The 25047-nt window shown below is 47.8% G+C and overlaps 1 protein-coding gene and 1 non-coding gene across 2 annotated transcripts in view; one reads left to right on the forward strand and one right to left on the reverse strand.

The window, feature by feature from the left end:
- JPH2 (junctophilin 2) overlaps nt 1-25047 on the reverse strand; it is a 74117-nt gene that overhangs the window by 7969 nt on the left and 41101 nt on the right. The window lies entirely within an intron of this gene.
- TRNAG-CCC (transfer RNA glycine (anticodon CCC)) lies at nt 9781-9853 on the forward strand. Its single transcript has one exon. It is a non-coding gene; the product is annotated as a tRNA-Gly (tRNA).

Consider the following 25047-nt stretch of genomic DNA (forward strand, 5'->3'; position numbering starts at 1 on the left):
TTAGGAAGCTGATGCTCTTATTATTACATTATTTTACAGAAATATTCTATTTTATTTAAATATTAAATAAAATATCTAAATAAATATTCTATTTATTCTATTTTATCTGTCTATTTTACAGAAAAGGACACTGAGGCATAGGCAGGGTAGGTAACTTGCCCAAGGTCACAGAGTCCCTACGTGCAGGAACTGGGATTTTGAACCCAGGCAAGATGATTCCAGACCCTGTGCTACTCTGGAGTGTGCCGTGGTTGGTCAGGAGCCGAGACTCCAGGGCCAGGGGCAAGACAAGTGCCTTTCAAAAGAAGGAGATGGGCTGGATGCAAACAACCAAAATTATTTAATATAATATAATCAAATAAAAGGGCTTCCCTGGTAGTTCAGCTGGTAAAGAATCTGCATGCAATGCAAGAGACCCCTGTTCACTTCCTGGGTCACGAAGTCCCCCTGGAGAAAGGATGGGCCACCCACTGCAGTATTCTTGGGCTTCTGTAGTGGCTCAGATGGTAAAGAATCTGCCTGCAATGCAAGAGACCCCTGTTCACTTCCTGGGTCACAAAGTTCCCTGGAGAAAGGATGGACCACCCACTGCAGTATTCTTGGGCTTCCGTAGTGGCTCAGACGGTAAAGAATCTGCCTGCAATGCAAGAGACCTAGGTTTGATCCCTGGGTTGGGAAGATGCCCTGAAGGAGGGCATGGTAATATTCTTGCCTAAAGAATCCCACCGACAGAGGAGCCTGCAGGGCTACAGTCCGTGGGGTCGCAAAGTGGAACATGGCTGAGCGATTAAGCACAGCACAATTAAGTGCAATTGTGAGAAGTGCCACAAAGGAAGAGTATAGAATGTGATGAGGATGTCCAGCAGGAAGGCTTGATGTAGATCGGTGGTGGAGGCAGGGATCAGGCAAGGTTTCCTCGAGGATGTGCCAGTTGAGACCTGAAACTGACACATCCATTGGCTCATCAGCAGAGAGGCGGGAACAGTGAGCCAGGCAGGAAAGAGCACGTGCAAAGGTCCTGAAAAGGGGTACAAGCGTCATGTCTTTGGGGAACTGAAAGGTCCAATCAGTGTCCCCATGGGCAGATGAGTTACTTCCTCGGGGATTTGATCTGCGTGTGCCTCCAGCACAGAACTGAGCCCCGAGACGAAGTTTACTAAGCTCCCTCCAGGTGCCAAGCCTTTTGCCTACATTACGCCTTACAATCCTCAAAACTGCCTGGGAGGTAGCTTTTACTGTCTCTACTCCACAGGTGGGGAAACTGAGTCTCAGAGCAATACCTTGCTCAAGGATGCCAAGTAACAACTGACATTTACAAAGCATTTACAACATGCCAAAAGCTTTATAGAAATTAATCCATTTAATTTCCCCAGGTACTCTTTGTGGCCCGCGTTATCACCATCATCCCTCTTTCCAGAGGAGAAATCAAAGGCACAAGAAGGTTTAAGGAGCCCACCTACAACTTATCCAACCAGCAAGTGAAAGCAAGGCTTCAAACAAAGGCTTTCTTGAGTCTAGAGTCTGTGCCTTTTGTCACAGGTTTGTCCATCCACTCAATAATAAGTAGTGGGGGACTTCCCTGGTGGTCCAGTGATTGGGAATCTGCCTCCCAGTGCAGGGGACATGGGTTCTATCCCTGGTTGGGGGACTAAGATTCCACATGCTGCTGGGCAACTAAGCCCACACACAGGAACTACTGAGCCCCGCGGGCTCTAGAGCCTGTAGTCTACAAGAGAAGCCCCACTCACCTCAAGGCGAAGCCCGTGCACCACAGCTAGAGACCCAGCACAGCCAAAATAATACGAAGTGGTGGAGTTCACACCCAGAACTGTCTGGTTTCTAAGCCCCTGCCCTCTCCACTGCCACAGTAATGTTTACTGAAGAAAATAAGATTATACTGAGTGAAAGAATACATAAAAGAATGCACGCATACGTACATGAACATCTGTACGGGCAAGGGGGCAGCACAGAGAATAAAGAGCATGCTTTTGGAATAAGCAGCCCTGCATTCTAATTTTGGCTCGGCCATGGCTGGGGCTAGTGTGCAAATGAGGCATTCATCTCAGGCTCAAAATTTAGGGGGCTGACCAAAAAAAAAAAACAACAACAACTCAGTAATCCAGATAAATAGTACTTGAATGCAGTATTTTTTAAAGTCAAAATTAATGCAGCAATAATCCTTGATGAACAACCTATGAAAAAAATGTCAATAAAGTCCAGATCCAGATCCTGTACTTGTACGACTCACCTCACTTACCTCCCCCCGTCCCAACCCTACAAGAACCCTAGGACCTTGGGTAAATGGCTTTGCCTCTCCGTGCCTCCTTTCTACGTCTGTAGGATAATTCTCCCCTTTTAGAGTTGCTGTGAATGGCTGAGAAGCAACATAGGAAAATGTTTAGCCCGGGATGGAGCTGAGGGATGGTGATGGTGGTGGTGGTGATGGTGATGGTGATGGTGTTGATGAGGGTGTTGGCAGTGGCAGAGAAGAAGGAGGAGGAGAAAAAGAAGGAGAAAGATAACATTTGTTACATGGAAACCAAGTGTGGAACCACCAAGGGCCTACTGTATATCACAGGAAACTATACTCAATGTTATGCAATAACCTATAAGTGGAAAGAATCTGAAAAAGAGTGTGCACACACTCACACATATATGTATAATCAAATCACTGGGCTGCACATCTGAAATGTGCATGATATTGCAAATCAACTATACAATTAAAAACTTGAAAAAAAAGAAAAAAAAAATAGTACATGCACAACCCCAGACACACGTTTGCCTGCACATGGGTATGTGTGATTCAAAGACCTAAATTTTCAGAGACACTTCCCGGGAAACCTGAAACCCCAGGTTGGGTGGGGGAGGAGGGAAAAGACTGGGCAAACCTTCAAACTGAGAAAATGTCCTTTTTTGGTTGTGTGAGCTGGATGAGGCTTGTTTCCTGGGAAGCTGTGTTGCAGCACGGACTCCTCAGGCCAGAATGGCAGTCTTCACACTGAGCCCTGGAAGGTTCTAGAGAATCAACAATGGACCCTCCAGGGCAACCAGAACAGGGGTCAGAGGGGAATGGCCACACAGCCCAAGGTAATAAAGGCTGCTGGGTTTGAAGGAGGCACGCATGACTGATTGAACACCTTACCAGCCCCTCGCTCCAATGCCTCTGATCTCAGAAATGGCCCCTCAGCTCCCTAGCCCTCAAGCCAGGAATCCCAGTATCTCCCACACCCTCCTTCCTCATCTTTCAATATTCACAAACATGCACCACCAACTCCTGTCTCTCCTGCTCCCCTGAGGCTCTTGATCTGCCTATTCTTCATCTTTCCGTGGCTTCTCCTGCCAGGTCCCCCACTGCCCTCTGTAACCTCCCTGCTTCCAGACTCACTCCCTGCAACTGGTCACAGGCAGCCTGCTTGCCTCACCTCTTGCTGACAGTCTCTGCAAGGCTTCCTATCTTGCTGAAAGTAAAGTCCAAAGTGCTTAGCACGGCCTTCAAGGCTACCCAGATTCTCAGCCTGAAGCGGCCCTGATGGGGTGTAGCTGGCAGCTTACCAGGTAAAGGGCAGGCTGAACTGCTGCGGTCCAGAGGCTATCTTCTAGTCCAGTGGCACTCACAGTGTGGTCCATGCAGACCCCAGCCCCTCATCATCTGGGCACTTGTTGCAAATGTAGACTGGGGGGACTCCACCCCAGATCCACTGAATCAGAATTTCTCAGGAGGAGCCCAGGAATCTGTGTTTTATAAGCCTTCCAGCTGCTTCCACTGCTCATTAAAATTTGAGAAGCGTGTGCTGGACAGATAGAAACATCCAGCTCTCTCTTGGGCAGTTCCCAGCCTGCTCAACCATCTAGGAGCCTTGAGGGTCTCCCTTCAAGCACCAGGCTCCCTCCCTGAATCCAGGGCCTGCTAGGGAAATGCAGGCACCATTTCTTTTCCTATAACCACTTGGGGAGGGGCTCTTGGGAAGGGTGTCCCAAGGAGGGCTCTGCCCCTTCTGTAGAGAAGGGAAGGAGCAGTAACTGGGGCAGGGGGTGGGGCAGGGATCAGTCACCCTTCTTGATTTCATCAGATTTTCTTTCGTCAGCAGGTTAAAAATAAGGCTGGTGGTGGCTCAGGGATGCGGCAGGGCCATAACCCAGTGGGAGCAATCCTGAGAGTGTTGACCCTCACTCCTGCCTCCCTTCCCCACCTTGGACCCCTTACCACCCCAGAATAGCTGGCCTCGTTGCACAGGTGTCTCCATCAAGCTCTGATGGCTTTACTGTGCCAAAGCGGGGGCACACAGGAGGTACCCCTGACTCCTCTGCTCTGGCTGTTCCCCTATCTGGAATGTTCCTTTCCCTCCTTCCACCTCCCAGCCTTAAAGGGCCAGCTTCAGACCCACTTTGACTTCCAGATTTATTCAGCTCATGCAACTTTATGGAATGCCTGCTATATGTTAGGACTTTTCTGGGTGCTGTGGCTATGATAGCAAGCCAAGTATCTAAAAATCCCTTGTAGGGGGACTTCCCTGGTGGTCCAAGGACTAAAACTCCATGCTCCCAATACAGGGGGCCCGGGTTTGATCCCTGGTCCCGGAACTAAGATCCTGTCTGCCACAACTGAGACCCGGCACAGCCAAAGTAGATAAGTAATTAAGTGAAAGTCACTCAGTCAGCAGGGGTCTGACTCTTTTCGACCCCGTGGACTATACAGTCCATGGAATTCTCCAGGCCAGAATACTGGAATGGGTAGCCTTTCCCTTCTCCAGGGGATCTTCCCAACCCAGGGATGGAACCCAGGTCTCCCACATTGCAGGCGGATTCTTTACCAACTGAGCCTCTAGGGAAGCCCAAAGAACATAAATAAAGATTTTTTTAAAAATCCCTTGTAGAACTCACATTCTGTTGTAGGGGTCAGCAAATTAGGGCAACAGGTCATATCCAGCCTGTTTCTCTATCACCTGTGAGCTAAGAATGCTTTATATATTTTTTAAAGCTATGAAAAAAAAAAACCTAAATAGTAATTTTATGACACATGAAAATTATACAGAATTTAAATGTGTGTCCATATAAATAAAGTTTTATTGGAACAGAGTCACACGTATTTGTTTACTATTGTCTAGAGCTAAGCGGTTGCCATAGAAGTCCATGACCTGCAAGGCCAGAAATATTTACCATCTGGTGCTTTACAGGAGAAGTTTGCCCACCTCTGTTCTAATGCATCCACTCAACAATGGTCTCTCCTACTATTCTAACTAATAATATTAGTCTACTATTAGTTGAGCTCTTTGTACCCAGCTCTGTGCTGTGGTCACCTTTACACACATGACTTCAGAGAGGTGAAGTCACTTTCTCAAGGTCACACAGCTAGAAAGTGTATCTGCCCAAGCTCTTCCCCATTACACTGAGCTGGTGCTTTCCTGGTACTAACTGGACCAGGTCCTCCACATGCTGGTACTAGGGATGGGGATGAATTAGATCCAGCAGGCACCTGAAGAGCTCCCAGCCTAATGCAGCCCCACCAAGTCAACTGTGCAGCATCTCTGAAAAGCAGCGGATGATGGGGCGGGGGCAGAGCAAAGCCGCTAAGCCACATGGCGGTGCAGCTAAGAGGGGACAGCTCTGGTAGGTCTTGGCTCTGCTCCTTATACTCTCAGGTAAGCCTGAGCCCCCTGAGCCCCAGTCTCCTCATCTGTAGAATGGGGATAATAACAGCACTTATCCTGGAGAAATGGTATAAGGAGTATAAATGAATACACACTCATCAGAAGGGTTAAGGGCACAAGCTCCAGTCCATCACATTCTGACTTTTGCTCTCTGGTCACAGTTTCCTCAACTGTGAAATGCGGTTAATAACATTTACCTCACAAAATTACTGGGGGTCTGAAATGAGATCGCACAAGAGTGCTTAGCATAAACCGAGCACTTAACAAATATTAGCTTTCATTATTGTTACCGTTTTGGTTATTGTTATAACAATGTTTGGGGATCCCCAGGTGGCTCAGTGATAAAGAATTTGCCTGCCAATGCAGGATACATAGGAGACTCAGGTTTGATCCCTGGATGGGGAAGATCCGCTGGAGGAGGGCATGGCAACCCACTCCAACATTCTTGCCTGGAGAATCCCCATGGACAGAGGAGCCTAGCGGGCTACAGTCTACAAGGAGTCGGACACGACTGAAGTGACTGGGCACGTAACAAAGTTTACCAGCCATTCCCTTCCAAAAATCTAAGGACTGCCAACAAATTCGGAGAAGGCAATGGCACCCCACTCCAGTACTCTTGCCTGGGAAATCCCATGGGCGGAGGAGCCTGGTAGGCTGCAGTCCATAGGGTCGCAAAGAGTCGGACACGACTGAGTGACTTCACTTTCACTTTTCACTTTCATGCATTGGAGAAGGACATGGCAACCCACTCCAGAGTTCTTGCCTGGAGAATCCCAGGGATGGGGGAGCCTGGTAGGCTGCCGTCTATGGGGTCGCACAGAGTTGGACACGACTGAAGCGATTTAGCAGCAGCAGCAGCCAACAAATTGGTGTTTAAATAGGTATTCTTGTAGCAGGACATGTCATGTAAACTTCGTTTCAAAGTTCACCCATGTTGTAGCATCTATAGTACTTCATCCCTTTCCATTGCCAACAATGGTCCACTGTGTGTGTGGATAAACCATATTTAGTTTATCTGTTCCTCAGAGGAAGGACATTTGGAGTGTTTCCACTGTCTGGTTACTACGTATAATGCTACTATGGATATTCCTGTACAAGTTTGGGGATGGATGTAGGTTTTCATTTCTCCTGAGTGTACACCTTAAGGCATGGAATTGCTGGGTCATGTGGTAACTCTTTTTAAGCTTTTGAGGAACTTCCAGGCTGAGGAACTTCTGAACTGAGTGCACCATTGTACTTTCTTCTAGTAACACGAGGGTTCCAATCTCTCCACATCCTTGTCAACACTTATTATTATCCATTTTTAAATTTTAGTCACATAATGGTTTGTGAGGTTCATTTCATTGTAGTTTTGATCTGCACTTCCCTGGTAGCTAATGATGTTGAGCGTGTTTTTAAATGTTTAATGACCATTTATGTTATCTTCATTGGAAAAAAAATGTTTATATAGATTCTTTGCCTGTTTTCAATTTTTTTAAGTTGTAAAAGTTCTCAATATATTCTAGATACAAGTCCCTTATCAAATATAGGATTTGCAAACATTTTTCCCATTCTTTTGTCTTTTCAATTCCTTGATGGTGTCCTTTGAAGCCGAGAAGCTCTCAAACTTAATGATTTCCAATTTATCTATTTTTCCTTTTGTTGCATATACTGATGCTATCACATCTAAGAAGCTTTTGCCTAACTCAAGGTCACAAAAACTTACTACCATATTTTCCTCTCAGAGTTTTATAGTTCAGTTTTTACACTTAGATCTAGGAAGACTACTTCTAATTAGAAAAAAAATGGGAAATAAACTAAGGGTTCATACTGTCCTAGGAGACAGGCACTACAACCATTTTACAGATGAAGAAACTGAGACACAGTGAGGTTAAGTCACTTGGCCATTATTTTTATTGTGAACATTATGCCAGAAGTGGCCCCTGCTCTGGAAGGATCTAGAGTCTGGTAGGAAAGACAAGACAAGGTGAAAAGTTTTGAGAACAAACATAAACAGAAGGTTACAGGGCAGGAGAAAGCCCATGTGGTGAGCTGCGTGTTCATAACGTGCATTTTCTTATTTTTATATTTTATATTTATTTATTATAAACATAAAAAAGATGTAGTAGAGGGCTTCCCTTCCCTGGTGGTCCAGTAGCTAAAACTCTGAGCTCCCAATGCAGGGGGCCTGGGGTTCGATCTCCAGTCAGGGAACTGGATCCCACATGCCTCAGTGAAGACCTGATGTAGCCAAATAAATAATTATTTTAAAGATGTAGTATAATATGGCTTAATCAGCACAACAAAATATGAAAAATAAACAGATTTTTTAAATATTTTGGTATTTGAGGTGGTTAAGAGCAGTTTTCCACAGTGGGTGACATAAATTCTCTGTACTTTGATTTTTTTTCCATCTGTAAAGTGGGGATATGAATAGCCCCTGCCTCACAGAGTTGTAGAATTACCGTACATAAAGTATTTAGAATAGAATCTGGCACATAGAAACCTCTATGCAAGTGTTTTAAAATTTGAAAAAGTTGATTTGTTTTAGTTGAAGTGGAGGGGCATGGCTTTTGAGTCTGGGGGGCTGTGCCACCCCCCAATAGCTTAAGCAGAACCTCCCCACCTTGGAAGCCCAGACTGAAATCCCCAGGCTGTGGAGGTGAACTCTTCCAGATTATGTTTTAAAAGACATTTCTCCTCTTCTTGAAAAAGAATCACCAGCCCAGCTGGGAAATCTTCACCATGTGTGAGTGGGTACATGACACCCCTTCCCATCCTCCAGTCTCTATGCAGGAGGCAGGGTGACAAGCTGCTGTTTACTAAGTGCTAACTATGTGCCAGACCCTTGACCTATGTGGTCAGCTGAATAATGGCCCCAGGGATATCCAGGTCCTAAATCCCTGGAACCAGTGAATGTTACCTTATACGGCAAAAGGAGCTTTGCAGATGTGATTAAATGGAAGATCCTGAGATGCAAGAATTATCCTGGGTTAGACAAGCAGGCTGTAGATGTAACCATGCATGTCCTTATAAGAGGGAGGCAGGAGCAGATGTGACCACAGGAGGAGGATAAGATGATATGATGATGGAAACTGAGATGAGAGTGATGCCCGTTGAAGATGCAGGATGGGGCCACAAGCCAAGGAATGGCAGTGGCCACTAAGAAGCTAAAAAATCAAGGAATTGGATTCTCCTGCCAGAACCAGCCCTCCCTCAAAAGGAACCAGCCCTGTCATCACCTTGGCTTTAGCCCAGTGAGACCGATCTCAGACTTCTGACTTCCAGAACAGTAAGAGAGTAAGTCTGTGCTGTTTTAAGCCCCCAAGTTAATAGTAATTTGCTACAGAAGCAACGGAAACTGCAGCAACCTGTGTGATCTCATGCCATCCTCAAGGCAACTCACTGTGCAGAAGAAAGGAAAGCTCAGGAAATTATTTGCCCATGGCTCGCTGCCAGGTGGCACTAGTGGTAAAGAACTGGCCTGCCAATGCAGGAGACGTAAGAGACATGGCTTTGATCCCTGGGTCGGGAAGATCCCCTGGAAGAGGGCATGGCAACCCACTCCAGTATTCTTGCCTGGAGAATCCCATGGACAGAGGGAGCCTGGTAGGCTACAGTCTACAGGGTCCACAAAGAGTCAGACATGACTGAAGCAACCTAGCACAATCACTCACACATAGCTAGTGAGATCCAGAGCCGGCTGGAACACGATTCCAGGTCTGTCTGGCACCAGAGCCTTTGCTGACCCACGCATCTGCTGCACACTGCAGTTAAGCCAGAAGAGACCAGCAGCTGGAACTGGCCAAAACTATGCTGCTTCCCCCAGGGGCCTGGGCATCCCTAGCATGCATCCTGCCTGCCTGAGAATCCAGAGCTAGTGGTTACCAGCAGGGACACCATCAAGTTCCCCAGTGAAAGGCTAGTCCATTGGAAACTGGGATCGCCTGGCTGACTACATATGACTGAGGTCTGGTTTTGCTATGGCAGCCAGTGAATGGACAGAGAGGGGACATGAGGCCTTGCTCCCCCTCCCCACATGGGACTGGGCTCTACAGTCCAATCTGAAGCCCAGCTCTCAGCAGTGAGGCCTTTTCTGCATGAGCTGGCTGTACAGAGAAGCTTCCTTTTTAAAAATTCTGTGCTGGGGACTTCCCTGGTGGTCCAGTGGCTAAGACCCTGCACTCCCAATGCAGGGGGCCCAGGTTCACTCCCTGGTCAGGGAACTAGACCCCACATGCTGCAGCTAAGTTCACACGCCGCAACAAAGATCGAAAATCCCATGGGCCACAACTACGACCCTGGGCAGCCAAATAAATAAACAAATATTTTAAAAATGAAAAGCCTATGCCAGATTTTAAAATCACATTTTATGAATTATGAGAACAGTAATATCGAAGCAAACGGCACTGTGAACCCACTGTGCTAAAACAATGGCTGTGTTAGCTTTTGAGCCTTCTTTTGAGCCTTTTATGAACAACTGTTAATTGTAAAGCCCACAATTTAAGAGCATGGAATCTGAAATCACGCTACTGAGGTCTGAATCCCTGAGTCAGACATTAGCTGTGTGGCCTGGGCGAATCACTTAACCTCTCTGTGCATCCATTTCTTCTTCTGAAAAGTGAACATGGCAAGAAGATTTTTCAGATGGCTCCTGGTGTTCACACCTTTATGGGATTCAGCTCCCACCCCTCCCGCCACGGAGGATGGGCTGAACTCAGTGACAGGCTTCTAAATAAAAGACCATGACAACGGTGATATCACTTCCATGACTAGTTTACAAAAGACGGCGACTTTGCTTTTGATAACAGACTCTTGCTGGCCTTGATGAAGCAAGCTGCCATGCTGGGGAAGCTTTCATAGCAAGGAACTGAAGACAGCCTCCCACCAACATCAGTGAGAAGCCAAGGGCCTCAGTTCAAATGCCCACCAGAAACTGCATCATCCTACAAACAAGTGCATGAGGGTGGAGTGGATCCATCCCCACTGGGGCCTTCAGATGGGACTACAGCCCTGACCAACAGCAGCCTCGTGGGAGACCCTGAGCCAAAGGGCCCAGCTGAGCCTGATACCAAACCCACAGAAACTGTGAGATAAGAAATGTGTGCTGTTTCATGCTGCTATGTTTGGGCATAAGTTATTATCCAGCGATAGACAACTAATACAATTGGGATCATAATACCTACTTCATTGGGTTGTTATGAAAATTTGCAAAGAAATAGAGGAAAACAACAGAATGGGAAAGACTAGAGATCTCTTCAAGAAAATTAGGGATACCAAGGGAACATTTCATGCAAAGATGGGCTCAATAAAGGACAGAAATGGTATGGACCTAACAGAAGCAGAAGATATTAAGAAAAGGTGGCAAGAATACACAGAAGAACTGTACAAAAAGATCTTCATGACCCAGATAATCACAATGGTGTGATCACTCATCTAGAGCCAGACATCCTGGAATGTGAAGTCAAGTGGGCCTTAGAAAGCATCACTACGAACAAAGCTAGTGGAGGTGATGGAATTCCAGTTGAGCTAGTTCAAATCCTGAAAGATGATGCTGTGAAAGTGCTGCACTCAATATGCCAACAAATTTGGAAAACTCAGCAATGGCCACAGGACTGGAAAAGGTCAGTTTTCATTCCAAAGGAGACCAGCCCTGGGATTTCTTTGGAAGGAATGATGCTAAAGCTGAAACTCCAGTACTTTGGCCACCTCATGCAAAGAGTTGACTCATTGGAAAAGATTTTGATGCTGGGAGGGATTGGGGGCAGGAGGAGAAGGGGACGACAGAGGATGAGATGGCTAGATGGCATCACTGACTCGATGGAAGTGAATCCGAGTGAACTCCGGGAGTTGGTGATGGACAGGGAGGCCTGGTGTGCTGTGATTCATGGGGTCGCAAAGAGTCGGACACGACTGAGTGACTGAACTGAACTGAATATACAGAAAGGGCTTAGAACAGTGCCTTGCATACAGTGTTTACTATAGTAGTGTTATATTATACTAGTATGAAGGTGTTAGTTTTCACTATTATACATTTCTTACATAATTTTTCATGTTTCCACACATTCATGTTTATCATTTCAGACCCCTTAACCTTTCTTCTTTTGAAATTTAACATCTACCTATTTTTAAAATATGTATTTACTTAAGCATTTGGCTGCACTGGGTCTTAGTTGCAGCATGCAGGATCTAGTCCCCTGACCAGGTGTTGAACCTGACACCAATCTGCATTGGCAGCACAGAGCCTTAGCCACTGGACCACCAGGGAAGTCCCAACATCCATGTATTTTTGTGCTAGTGATTCCTCTTCTGGGAATCCGACCAACTGACATACTCAAACTGTGCAAAATGACACCCATACAAGGGTATTTACTGCAATCCTGTTTGTAATAACAAAACACTGGAAATGAAGCCAAAGCAAGAAGGGGGAACTAGTTGATTACATTAAGGTATAATCAATGTTGTTGAGTACCTACTACGTGTCAATACTGTGCTTAGATGTTTGCATGTATTATTTCATTTAATCCTCATAATATTCTCTAAAGTAGACATCACTATCAATTCCCATTTTACAAGCAAGAAAACTAAGGATGACAGGGTTAGGTAACCTGTCCAACTCACACAGTCAATAAAGGAGGAAAGCCAAGAATTCCAGTGTGTTTAACACCAAAATAAGACAAAGCATGTGTTAGTGTTGGAGTCAGACAACCTGGTTTCAAACCCGAGCTCCTTCACATCCAAACTGTATGACTTTTGCCAAGTCATGGAACCTCTCCAAGTCTCAGTTTCGCCATCTGTAACTCAAGTTAATCACTTTGCTGACAAGAGTCTTTATAGTCAAAGCTATGGTTTTCCCAGTAGACATGTACAGATATGAGAGTTGGACCATAAAGAAGGCTGAGTGCCAAAGAATTGATGCTTTTGAACTGTGCTGCTAGAGAAGAATCTTGAGAGTCCCTTGGACTGTAAGGAGATAAATCAATCAATCCTAAAGGAAAACAACCCTGAATATTCATTGGAAGGACTGATGCTGAAGCTGAAGTTCCAGTACTCTGGCCACCTGATGAGAAGAGCCAACTCACTGGAAAAGACCCCTGGGAAAGACTGAGGGCCGTAGGAGAAGGGGGAGACAGAGGATGAGATGGTAAGACAGCATCACCGACTCAGTGGACAAGGCAAAATAAGACAAAGCATGTGTTAGTGTTGGAGTCAGACAACCTGGTTTCAAACCCGAGCTCCTTCACATCCAAACTGTATGACTTTTGCCAAGTCATGGAACCTCTCCAAGTCTCAGTTTCGCCATCTGTAACTCAAGTTAATCACTTTGCTGACAAGAGTCTTTATAGTCAAAGCTATGGTTTTCCCAGTAGACATGTACAGATATGAGAGTTGGACCATAAAGAAGGCTGAGTGCCAAAGAATTGATGCTTTTGAACTGTGCTGCTAGAGAAGAATCTTGAGAGTCCCTTGGACTGTAAGGAGATAAATCAATCAATCCTAAAGGAAAACAACCCTGAATATTCATTGGAAGGACTGATGCTGAAGCTGAAGTTCCAGTACTCTGGCCACCTGATGAGAAGAGCCAACTCACTGGAAAAGACCCCTGGGAAAGACTGAGGGCCGTAGGAGAAGGGGGAGACAGAGGATGAGATGGTAAGACAGCATCACCGACTCAGTGGACAAGAATCCGAGCAAACTCTGCTGCTGCTGCTGCTAAGTCGCTTCAGTTGTGTCTGACTCAATGCGACCCCATAGACGGCAGCCCACCAGGCTCCCCTGTCCCTGGGATTCTCCAGGCAAGAACACTGGAGTGGGTTGCCATTTAACTCTATGAGATGGTAAAGGACAGAGAGCCTCATGCGCTGCATGCAGTCCACGGGGGGGCAAAGAGTCAAACACAACAAGTGAACAAGGACAACAACTCAGGTTAGTAATTGCGCTTAGCTGTCACTAGAACTCTACCCTGAGGATCAAGTGAACTGTGCCATGCGAAGTGTGTATTCATTTGATCATGACAAGCATTTACTAAGCGCCTACTGCATGCCATGTCCTGGGCTAGATCTAGGGGCACAACAATGAACAGAAGAAATTTACCTCCTAGGACTTACAGACTAGCCCAGCATGCGCACAGTGGAACCCCATAAATGGTAGCTGCTACTATCAGAGTGATTCTTCTTCCCCAGGGTTGGTCTTCCCACCTGGGTCTACTGGTGACCTGGGTCTGGGTGTGTTCTGCGTCCCTCACTCGCCCCCCCCGCACCGCCTCGGCTCACCCCCACCCCCACCACCACCACCCCCAACCCCGGTGACCCAGCCAGCAATAGCATCCCACAAGGCTCCAGTCAGCAGACATCTCCTGCCTAAATAAGGACAAGGCGCCCAGGAGAGCTCTCTGCGAGCGGAGGAATGTGACAGCTGAGCCCGCCCGCCCGGCACCCTCCCCCGCCTCCGGCCCCTCCCCAGGTGTGGCATTCCAGTTTTTCCCAGAGCAGCCCCCGAAGTCCCCAACACCCCCTCCCCTGGCCCAGGCCTCTCTGATAACTGCTAAGGAGCCTTCCGGAGGAATTCCAGGCAGCTCCATCTGCTCCTGGGGGCTGGCATCCCGGCTGCCACACGGAGAAGAAGAAACTGCAGGGAGGGGCCAACCCAGCCCCAACCCTGGAAAATTGCATCCCTTGGTTCGAAAAGCATTTCCAGAGATATTCTTTGGCCTCGGGCACTGTGTCAGGTGTGAGGGCTCCAGCGGAGATTCTGACCACACTGCTGTCTCCCCGTCCCCACACCAGGCCCCAGCACTCGCACCTGCTCCTGGTGGGGTGGGGGAAGGCAGACACAGCTAGTCCAGAGCATGGGGCCAGGGACTACGTCTTCGAGAAGTTCTTGCTGAGGCAGGGGTTGATCACGGGAACTCTGGCACCAGATGACTGGAGTTCCCATACGAGCCCTGCTTCTACCTAGCTGTGTGACCTTGAACAAGTTACCTAACCACTCTAGGCTTTCATTTCCCCATCTGTGAAATGGGAGAATAACAGCAGCCACCTCAGAGTTGGGAGGACTAAGCACACTGGTTTTGCAAACTGCTCAGAGCAGCAAGGAGGAGGTCATATCCTCAGGATCTGTTCAGGATGACCGACCGGAGAGCCTACCATTTAAACCAGGGTGCCTGAGGGTGAAAGCGGGAGCTGTTTATAAGTATACCCTGCATGATCCAAGGCAATCTCGGGCACACGAGGCCGTGTGGTCATCCCAGACTTGACCACAACTAAGGTGCCAGCTGTCACCGACAGCGACTATATGTCATCTCTGTAAGCCAGCCCTGCAAGAGGTGAACAGCATACCCAGCACACTGATCTGACCTTCAGATTTCCCAGGAGGAAGACACGTAAAACCAAAATTTGAGCTAGAGTCAAAGAAAAACATAAAGGTTTCAATGCATTAGTTAACAGATATCTATTGAGCTTTTTATGTGGGTCCATGCCTGGGCTCTGGGGTGAAGGAGGAGGAGAAAGAAGTGTCAGAAGAAGAAAAATAAAGAAGTAAAGGATTCCATTCCCAGTGACCAGCCATAGTTGGTCAGATAATAAGAGAGGATTTGGGGACAGGATTCAAGACAGAAAAGACACCATCAGGGAGGGGTCAGGTCAAGGGTGGGCCAAGGATGTAACCATGGGAACAGATCAAATGCAGAGCAAAGGCAGAGAGGTGGGCAGGAAGGGGACCTCAGGCTTGGGAAGGGCGTGTTGTGATGGCTAAGAACCAGGTCTTGGACCAAAATTGAGGGTCCAAGTTTCATCTCCACCCCTAACGCACTGGCTCACCCCTGACAACTCACACAATCTACATCGCCTCACTTTCCACAGCAATAAAATGGAGCAAACAATACCTTTGCCCTTCAGGGTTGCCCGAATACCAAATGAGATGATGCCTGTGAAATTCCGTTCACTTCACAGGCTGGCTGCAAACGGAGAACACGTGCTCTACAAGGAAGGGGTTTTGTCTGTTTTGTTCACTGATGAATCCCCAGCACCAAAAACAGGACCTGGCCCACAGTGGGTGCTTAATAAAAATCTGTTGACTGAATAAACAGCAGCCATTGTAAATATTATTATAATTATTATGCAGTAATAGGCCTGGCTGAGCTGGAGCAGATGAAAACAAAGGAGCTTTTTCACAGATGAGGAAACAGGCTGAGACAGGTGAAAGGATTTGCCTGAAGTTATACTCCTAGTAAGTCACATGGCAGGATCTGGGTTCCCGGCCAGGGTCTTCAACCCCAACTCCTCTGTCCTCCTTGCCTGCCTATTTTTCTCCTGCCTTCTATAAGCATTCCCTAGGTGCCTACTAAGTGCAGGCATCTGACAACATAACGGGGATAAAAAGAAACTTAAAACCAGAATTCTGGCCTTAAGGATCTTACAGACCTGTAAAGAAAATCTACAGGAAAATAATCCAGTTGAGAAAATTCAGGGTTTTTTTTTTCTTTAAGTTTTTTTAAAAAAATATGGACTCTTTTAAGTCTTTATTGAATTGTTACATTATGGCTTTTGTTTCATGTTTGGTTTTCTGGCTGCCAGGCATGTAGGATATTTAGCTCCCTGACCAGGGATGGAACCTGCACTCCCTGTATTGAAAGGCAAAGTCTTCCAAGTTCAGGCTTTTGAAAACAGGGAGCCCAGAAGAGGAAGAGACATGGTAAACTTGCCTGCAGATGAGAGCTCTGGGCTACAGCCTGAAACAGAGAAGAGATGGAGAAATCAAGCCTGGTACTAAGCATGTACTGCAGGTGACCTAGGCAAGCTCTGGACAGGACACTGGTAGCCTGAGTTCAGCCATAGCCATCTTTACACCATGGAAACTGGCAAACTCTAAGAAGCAGAGTTCTCCTACTCCGACCCCCACCCACCAGCCCCTCCAAGAGCTACTTAATCAGCACACTACTTCTCAGAATAGACATGAACTAGAAAAAAGTTAACAGTCTCAGCAGACTCAAATTATGTCTTACCTTCTACCTGGACAATCCCCCGCCCCCCATCCTTTTGAAAAACACGTTATTAGCTCTCTTGACAAAAAGCACTTAAATTTGCCATCTCCAAGCACAAAATCTCCCCTCCCTACTTATCACAGGACAGTTTCTGAGTGGGTCTCAGGCGGTGTCAGCGTATAAAACCTGCAATTTACTCTGTGAGTGAGCTGGGGAAGCGAAGGGGATCCCTCCAGGCTGTATATAGGCATCCTTTCTTCTCCCTGCGTGTAGTCCTGGGAAAATAACAAAGTCTTATTTTCAATTCTGAGTCTGTTTCCATGTCCATGTGAGCTGGTCAGATGGAAAAGAAAGAAGGGAAGAAAGGGTGGTCTAAATAGAGGGACGTGCAGGAGTCAAGGCAAAGAAGGGTGTGTTTAAAACACATACATAGTTTTCATGAAACTGAGAAAAGTAGTAACCTGACAAAGTCATTTCACTAAAGTGCTTTCCTCTGTCTGCTTCCTAAGCACAAGCCTGGACTATTTCCCAGCCTCCCTTGCAGGGAAGTGTGGCCACGGACCAGAAGCTGGCCAATGGAATGTGAGAAGACATGATGCGCCCTACTTCCTGGCCAATAAGAACCTTCCACTGCCTCTTTCAATGCGTTTTTCCTTTTCATTGGCTTGACGCAGAGAGCCTGATGATCTTGAAAGCCACGTGTGGAAGACAACAGAGCCACAAGATGGGAGGAGACCGGGTTTTTGAATCATTGCGTGGAACACAGTTGCCCAGTGTTAAGAGTACCCATTTTGGATTTTACATGAGTGAAAAATAAACTTGTGCTGGATGTGTTCTGTGTCTGTGTGTTTGCTGGTTCCCTACAAACGGAGGGATAGAAGCAGATGAAGAAAGACAACAAAGGGACTCCTGTGCATCTTGTCTCCAGCCTGGGGGAGAGGGGACTTCTGTTCCAGGGCTCCCGCAGCGAGTCTCAGCCAGGAGGTAAACTGTTCGCCACTGGAGGCCAGAGTGAGAGCAGGACACCTCCTCTTCTTGGACAAGATTCAGGAACGCACCGTTAGTATGAATGTCCATCCTTCTTTTAAAAGAGCCCCACAGGCTCATTAATGAGTCGGTCACTGCCGAGCATTTAATGAACGTCTACCGTGTATAATGCCTAAGCTTGGGCTCTTCCCGTCCACAACTCCAGAGCCCAGTTGCCCTTCTAAAGACCGGCTTTCCCTCCCTTTCCGGCTCTGGAAAGAGGGAGAGGAAAACCCTTTCAGGCCAATGACTCAAAAGCTTACTACTGATAGGACCAAAAATGATAGGCGGTACCAGGACATTCATCGGATAATACTGGTCCTTTAAAATTCAAAGTCAACCATTCTGACTTCTTCAATAAGAAAGTCTCATTTCATGCTTATATATCTTTTTCTTCCCCTTGCTAAATATTTATTTATTTGGAGGCACCAGATCTTATTTGCTGAATCTTCCATCTTTCGTTGTAGCACACAGGATCTTTTTTTTAGTTACAGCATGTGGGATCAAGTTCCCTTAGGGATCAAACCCAGGTCCCCTGCATTGGGTCATGGAGTCTTAGCCACTGGACCACAGGGAAGTCCCTTATATATTCTTAATGAGTCTTATATTCCATTTTTTAACAGAGAGAGACCAGAGCAGCAAGTAGCCTTGATCTGAACTCTTAGTAGGCAACCCCACTGGGGACAGTACTGGGGACAGTTGAATGATGCTTTGCTTCACTGTATTTTTTTCTTTTTCTTGTGTTGTGTGTTGTTCTGGCATTCTTGTGGTATTATTTGTTTTTGTTTTTTCCCACTAACTCCTCTTTATGTAACACTGGATTTCTATTTATGGTAATGATCTAAAGATCCTTTATAAAAATAAGTTTCAGACTTCCCTGGTGGTGCAGTGGATAAGAATCCATCTGGCAATGCAGGGGGCATGGGTTCGATGCCTGGTCCAGAAAGATTCCGCAAGCTACCGAGCAACTGAGCCCGTGCTCTAGAGCCTGCGGGCCACAACTACTGAGCCACATGATGCAATTACTGAAACCGCACGCTCTAGGGTCCACGAGCCACAGCTAAGGAGCCCCTGTGCCGCAACTACCGAAGCCCATTCACCTAGAGCCTTGTGCTCCACAGCAAGAGAAGCCACCGAAATGAGAAGCCCACACATGATAGTGAAGAACAGTCTCCAGGAGTCACAACCAGAGAAAGCCCACGTGAGGCTACAAAGATCCAGCCCAACCGAAGATAGATAAATAAATAGTAGTGTGCACATGTCCAAAAATATTAAAAATAAATAAATTTAGGCTTAGGAAAGCTAAGTGTTTTTTTTTTTTTAATAGTAAAGAAATAGCAACCCGAAGGGTATATATGGCCATGGTTCGGCTTGGGAAGGTACATCAGTGAGCGACATTTGGGAAACTCCGGCTTACCCGCCAGGGTCACGCCTCTGGGCCTTTGCTCACGCTGGTCCCGCTGCCTGCTCTTCCATGCGGACCTCGCTAGGCTCCCGCGGCCTTGGTCCGGGCTGAAGTCATCTCCCAAAGAAGCTATGGTAACAACGTGCACGTGGCAGGGCATGGGAAAGGCCAAGCCAAACAGGCAAATCTGGGCGGCTGTTTTTCCCCAAAACAAAGAAAGGACAGTTCAGCAACCTAGGACACGGAGACCAGTGGGGAGAAGGGAGTTGCCCAGGGTCATTCAGCAGGCTGGGGCAGAGGCCGTCTCACCCTCACACAATATGGATGGGAGGACAGAATAGCACCACCACTATAGAGACTTTGGCCGGTAACTGTACTTGGAGAAATTTATTCTAGGCATATACTGATCCACGAGTGAAATGATGAATGTCCGGCTTTATCTCGCAGAGCACAATTCTGGAAATTCTCTAAACAATCCCTGCAACAACAGGGGCTTGATTCAACAAACGATGATTCAGCTATTCAATGAAATACTATGCAGGAATTAAAGCGGATAAAGTTCTTTATTTAGAAAGATCAGGAAAGCTCTCTGATATATAAACACAGCAAAGAGGAAAAAGCAAGGTTCAGGGCTTCCCTGGTGGCTCAGTGGTAAAGAATCTACCTGCCCATGCAGGAGACACGGGTTCGACCTCCGATCCAAGAAGATCCCACATGCCACGGAGCATGGGCCTGTGACCTGCAACCAACAAGCCTGTGCTCTAGAGCCCCGGGAACTGCAACTACTGAGCTCATGAGCTGCAACTGCTGAAACCCCACACCCTGAAGCCTGTGCTCCGCAATGGAGAAGCCACCTCGATGAGAAGCCTGTGCCCGCAACCAGAGTGTAGCCTCCTTGCCATAACTACAGAAAAACCCAAGCGACATCGAGGACCGAGCACAACCAAAAATAAATAAAGGAATAAATAAATAAAATTATATTAAACAGAAGAAAAGGTTCAGACAAGTATGTATAATATGCTGCCTTTGGGGGCAGAGAGAGCAAAACAGAAACCTACGGGTTTGCTCATATTAGATGGCACAACGGGACACTGCCATTTTGCAAGTCAAACGATGTTCCACCTTAATAGAGAAACCCTGGAAGGAAAAGAAAAAAACAGCAAATAACAGTTGACCAGGGAGTGTGGAGCAAGGAACCAGAGGACGACAAAGGAAGAAGATAGACTTTACATTTTTGTCTAAACATGAGGTTTTGAACCACGTGAATGTATAACCAATTAAAAATATAAAAGAATGAATAATTAGGGCTCCAGAGCCAACTTTTCTGGCACGGAGTGCTTGTGTCTATATCCATGCCAGAGAGGATGCTCAGGGAAGAACTATGTACATCTGACACCCAGTGGGGGTGGGGGCTGTCCCAGGGGAGCCTCTGACAAATTCCCACCTACAGGACTTGCTCGGTGACATTTCTGAGCCTACCTGCTGGGTCAGAGCTCAGGGGCCCCCAGCCTTGGCCAGGCTTCTGGCAAGGCTGCCGCCAGTCCTGTAGGGTCACGGGGTTGGCAGCAGGCTGCCGTGACCTTGGGGTGATACCCCCTTCCCAGATAGGGTTGCACGGAGCGAGGGCTGATGGGAAGAGCGCTGGGGCGGTCACGCGATCGCCCTTACCAGGGATGTGGCTTAGCCAAACATGGCTTTAGAGAGATGGGTCCCCAACGCAGCTCCTCCCCAGACTGTGGTCCCACTCCACACCCCTCCTGGAGACGGGAGGAGAACGGCTGTCCCCAGTCTGGGCTGCTCTCTGGTTCCTCATTCAACAACACCCAAAGGAATCACTGAAGAAGAAGCATAGTTATAATAATAATGACAAGTGCTGCTGCTGAGTGACACCTGTGTGCCAGGCACTGGGGCAGGGTGCATGCGTGCTCAGTCTCCTCAGCCGTGCCCAGCTCTTTGCGACCCCATGGACTGTGGCCTGCTAGGCTCCTCGGTCCATGGGGATTCTCCAGGCAAGAATACTAGAGTGGGTTGCTGTGCCCTCCTCCACGGGATCTTCCCAGTGCAGGGATCCAACCTGCATCTCTTATGTCTCCTGCACTGGCAGGCAGGTTCTTTACCACTAGTGGCTAGTACTTGACATCAACCATCTCATTTTAGCCTCACAACGCCCTCATTGGGAAGTTGCCACCATACTACAAGGCTGGGGAAACTGAAGCTCAAGAAGAGTGACCTGTTGAATGAAGCAGTGTCATCTGACCCCAAAATCCGTGCTCCTGATCACTAAAGGATGTCTTGTGCCTGTTTCTCCACCTGGAAAAGTGGAAAAAAACAACAAGGCTTGTAAACAGGGGCTGAGGAAAGGGGCTGGAGATGTTTAGACCAGAGAAGACTCTTGAAAAGATGTTAAGATAACAATCTTTCCATCTCCCCAGGGATGTCCGGGGAAGGCACTGCTAATCGCTCACCAAATATCCATTCTTCCCCTTCTTGCCTCCTAACAGAAGTGTCACCTTACTCAGGGAAGCAATGTGTCCAGCTAAAAATATTCACCTTCCCAGATCCCTTGCATTCAGGGAAGGCCACGTGACCCACTCTGCAGAAGAAGATGTGAGTCCCCAGAGGGCTTCTTTCTCCATCAAGGGACACTGGTGCATTCTGCCCCTGGATACGAAGGTGAAGCTAGGGGTGCCGTGGCCACCTCTGAGTACAAGGCCAGAAACCACTTTCTAAGGAGAGCAGGAAGGAAAGACAGAGGGAGGTGGGCCCCCAGGGCGTCTTGGAGAGGCCACGTCAGCCTTGCACTGTCTTTCTGGTCTTCTGGGAGAAGATAAGTCGAGTGCTTAAGACAAGTACTGCTACCCGCAGCTGAACACGTTTCTAACCCACACAGTCCCCAAGGGCAGGACTGGGACCCATGAACTGAAGTGACAGAGAAGCAGAGCATTCTCCTGGTTTGAGCCAATCTTAAAGCCAAGGCTGTCCAAAGTTGGTCTGGATCGGCTCAAGAGGAGTGAGTTTCCTCCACCTGGAGACACAGAGGCAGTGACCGAAGGGCTGTTTGGCAAGGATGATGGGCAAGGCATTCTGACATTGCCTGGGGCTGGACCAAATGGCCTTGCATGCTTTAATCATACCCACTTTGAGAGGTGAAGAAAGGACCCCAGGATGTGTGCCCAGCCATGTGTGGGCCAGGCTGCTGCCCTGCGATGACCTGAAAGGCCCCACCCAGGCTGTGTCTACACTCTCAACAATGAGGGCAACCGTCTACATCTGTGCTGTCCTGCCCAGTAGCCAGGGGGCCCTTGACATGCGGCTACTGAGACTGAGGAATGGCACTTTAATTTCAATGTATTGCCATTTGAATTGCCACACATGCAAGAACAGGGACACAGACATCGAGAACGGGCTTGTGGACACAGCGGGGGAGGAGGCGGAGCACAAACTGGGAGAGCAGCAGTGACGTACACACACTGCTGTGCTCAGTCACGTCTGACTCTCTGCGACCACGGTCTGCAGCCCGCCAGGCTCCTCTGTCCATGGGGTTCTCCAGGCAAGAACACTGGAGTGGGTTGCCATTTCCTTCTCCAGGGGATCTTCCCAACCCAGGGATCGAACCCAGGTCTCCTGCATTGCAGGCAGATTCTTTACCCTCTGAGCCACCAGGGAAGTCCATATATATATATATACACATTAGCATGTGTAAGATAGAGAGCTAGTGGGAAGTTGCTGTATAACACAGGGAGCTCAGCTTCATGCTCTGTGATGACTTAGAGGGACGGGATGCGGGTGGTGGTGGAAGAGAGGCTCAAGAGGGAGCGGGTGTGTGTGTGTATTGTGTGAGGGAGGGCATGTATGTATACAAGATCAGCATGCATGTATAGCTGATCCCTGGTAGCTCAGCTGGTAAAGAATCCGCCTGCAATGCAGGAGACCCTGGTTCAATTCCTGGGTTGGGGAGATTCCCTTGGTGAAGGGATAGGCTACCCACTCCAGTATTCTTGGGCTTCCGTGGTGGCTCAGAGAGTAAAGAATTTGCCTGCAATGCGGGACACCTGGATCGGATCCCTGGTTTGGGAAGATCTCCTGAAGGACAGCATGGCCATCCACTCCAGTATTCTTGCCTGGAGAATCCCATGGACAGAGGAGCCTGGCGGGCTGCAGTCCACGGGGTCACAAAGAGTCAGACAGGACTGAGCGACTAAGCACAGCACTGCATAGCTGATCCAAGGCTTCCCAGATGGTGCAAGTGGTAAAGAACCTGCCTGCCAATACAGGAGACATAAGAAACATGGGTTCAATCCCTGGGTCAAGAGGATCCCCTGGAGAAGGGAATGTCTACCCACTCCAGTATTCTTGCCTGGAGAATCCCATGGACAGAGGAGACTGGTGGGTCCATAGGGTCACAAAGAGTCAGACACAACTGATGTGACTTAGCACATAGCTGATTCATGCTGTCGCACAGCAGAAACTAACACAACACTGTAAAGCAATTATCCTCAAATTAAAAATAAACGAGTAAATTGCCACACGCAGCTAGCGGCCCCCACATTGGCAGAGTGACCTGTCCCCACCTCACCCCTGCACTCTCCCCAGCCTCTTATACTATGTATGGTTTTCTCTCGCTCCACATCAGTCATGCTGGTCTCCTTGCTGCTTTTAGAACATTCCAGGCACCTCCTAGCTCTGTCCTCTGCCGGGATGCTCTCCCCTCAGGTACTCCATTGGCTAACTGGTTCAACTCCTTCATGTCACATATTTAGAAAGGTAACTTGCCCCCTCCCACACGCTCTAAAATTTATTTATTGTCTGCTGTGCTGTCTCCCCAGCTAGAATGTAACTCCACGCAGGTCAGGATCTTGAGGTTTTCCTCCCTAAGCATCTACAACACTCCCTAGTACACAGTAGGTTGTTGTTGTTCAGTCACTAAGTCACATCCGACTCTTTGAGACCCTGTGGACTGCAGCACACCAGGCTTCCCTGTTCTTCACCAACTCACTGAGTTTGCTCAAACTCATATCCATTGAGTCAGTGAGGCCATCCAACCACCTCATCCTCTGTCGCCCCTCAGTGCTTCCTAGCATCACGGTCTCTTCCAGTGAGTCAGATCTTTGCATCAGGTGGGCAAAGTATTGGAGCTGCAGCTTCAGCATCAGTCCTTCCAATGAATATTCAGAACTGATTTCCTTTAGGATGGACTGGCTTGATCTCCTTGAAGTCCAAGGGACTCTTAAGAGTCTTCCCAAGCACCACAGTTCAAAAGCATCAATTCTTCAGTGCCCAGCCTTTTTTAAGGTCCTACTCTCACATCTGTACAAGACTACTTGAAAAACCATATATAGCTTGACTATACAGACCTTTGTTGGCAAACTGATATCTCTGCTTTTCAATACAGATTTGTTGGATTTGATAGAAAGCTTAACTGAGTCAAATGGAGGATGCCTCCATTTACGAGCTGTTGGAGACCCACCTATCAGTCAGTCAACAAGGCTTCCTGAGCCTCACTAAGTGCTGGGTGTTGTGCCGTTTGCTGGGACCTGGCAGTGAACACAGCCAACGAGGGTCCCCATGCTCTGGGAATGGACAAAGCAGCAGGGAAGACAGAATGAGTTGGGACAATGGCGGGGTGGCAGCTGAGGCCGGAGCGCACAGGAAACATGTTAACAGGGAACCCAGACTAGCAAAGAGCTCAGGGCTCCCCTGAGGAAGAAACAATTGAGCTGGGTGAGGTCTGATACATGAGAAGGTGTTAGCAAGACCAAGAGTAAAGGAAAAGCATTTTAGGTACATGGAACAGAATGTGCAAAGGACCAAGGGCAGGAAAGAGCATGGCCCTTTGGAGGAACTGAGGCTGGAGGTGAGTGATGGGGAGAGCGGTGTGAGATGAGGCTGGTGGGGGTGAGCTTGAGCCAGACAGGAAGGGTCTTGGGGGCCAAAGCAAGGAATCTGAAATTTCTCCAAAGGGCAGACACCCATGATGCCCACATCACACCCCCTCAGTCTAATTCCCA

Source organism: Ovis canadensis, chromosome 13 (assembly GCF_042477335.2).
Source record: "Ovis canadensis isolate MfBH-ARS-UI-01 breed Bighorn chromosome 13, ARS-UI_OviCan_v2, whole genome shotgun sequence".
NCBI lineage: Eukaryota > Metazoa > Chordata > Mammalia > Artiodactyla > Bovidae > Ovis > Ovis canadensis.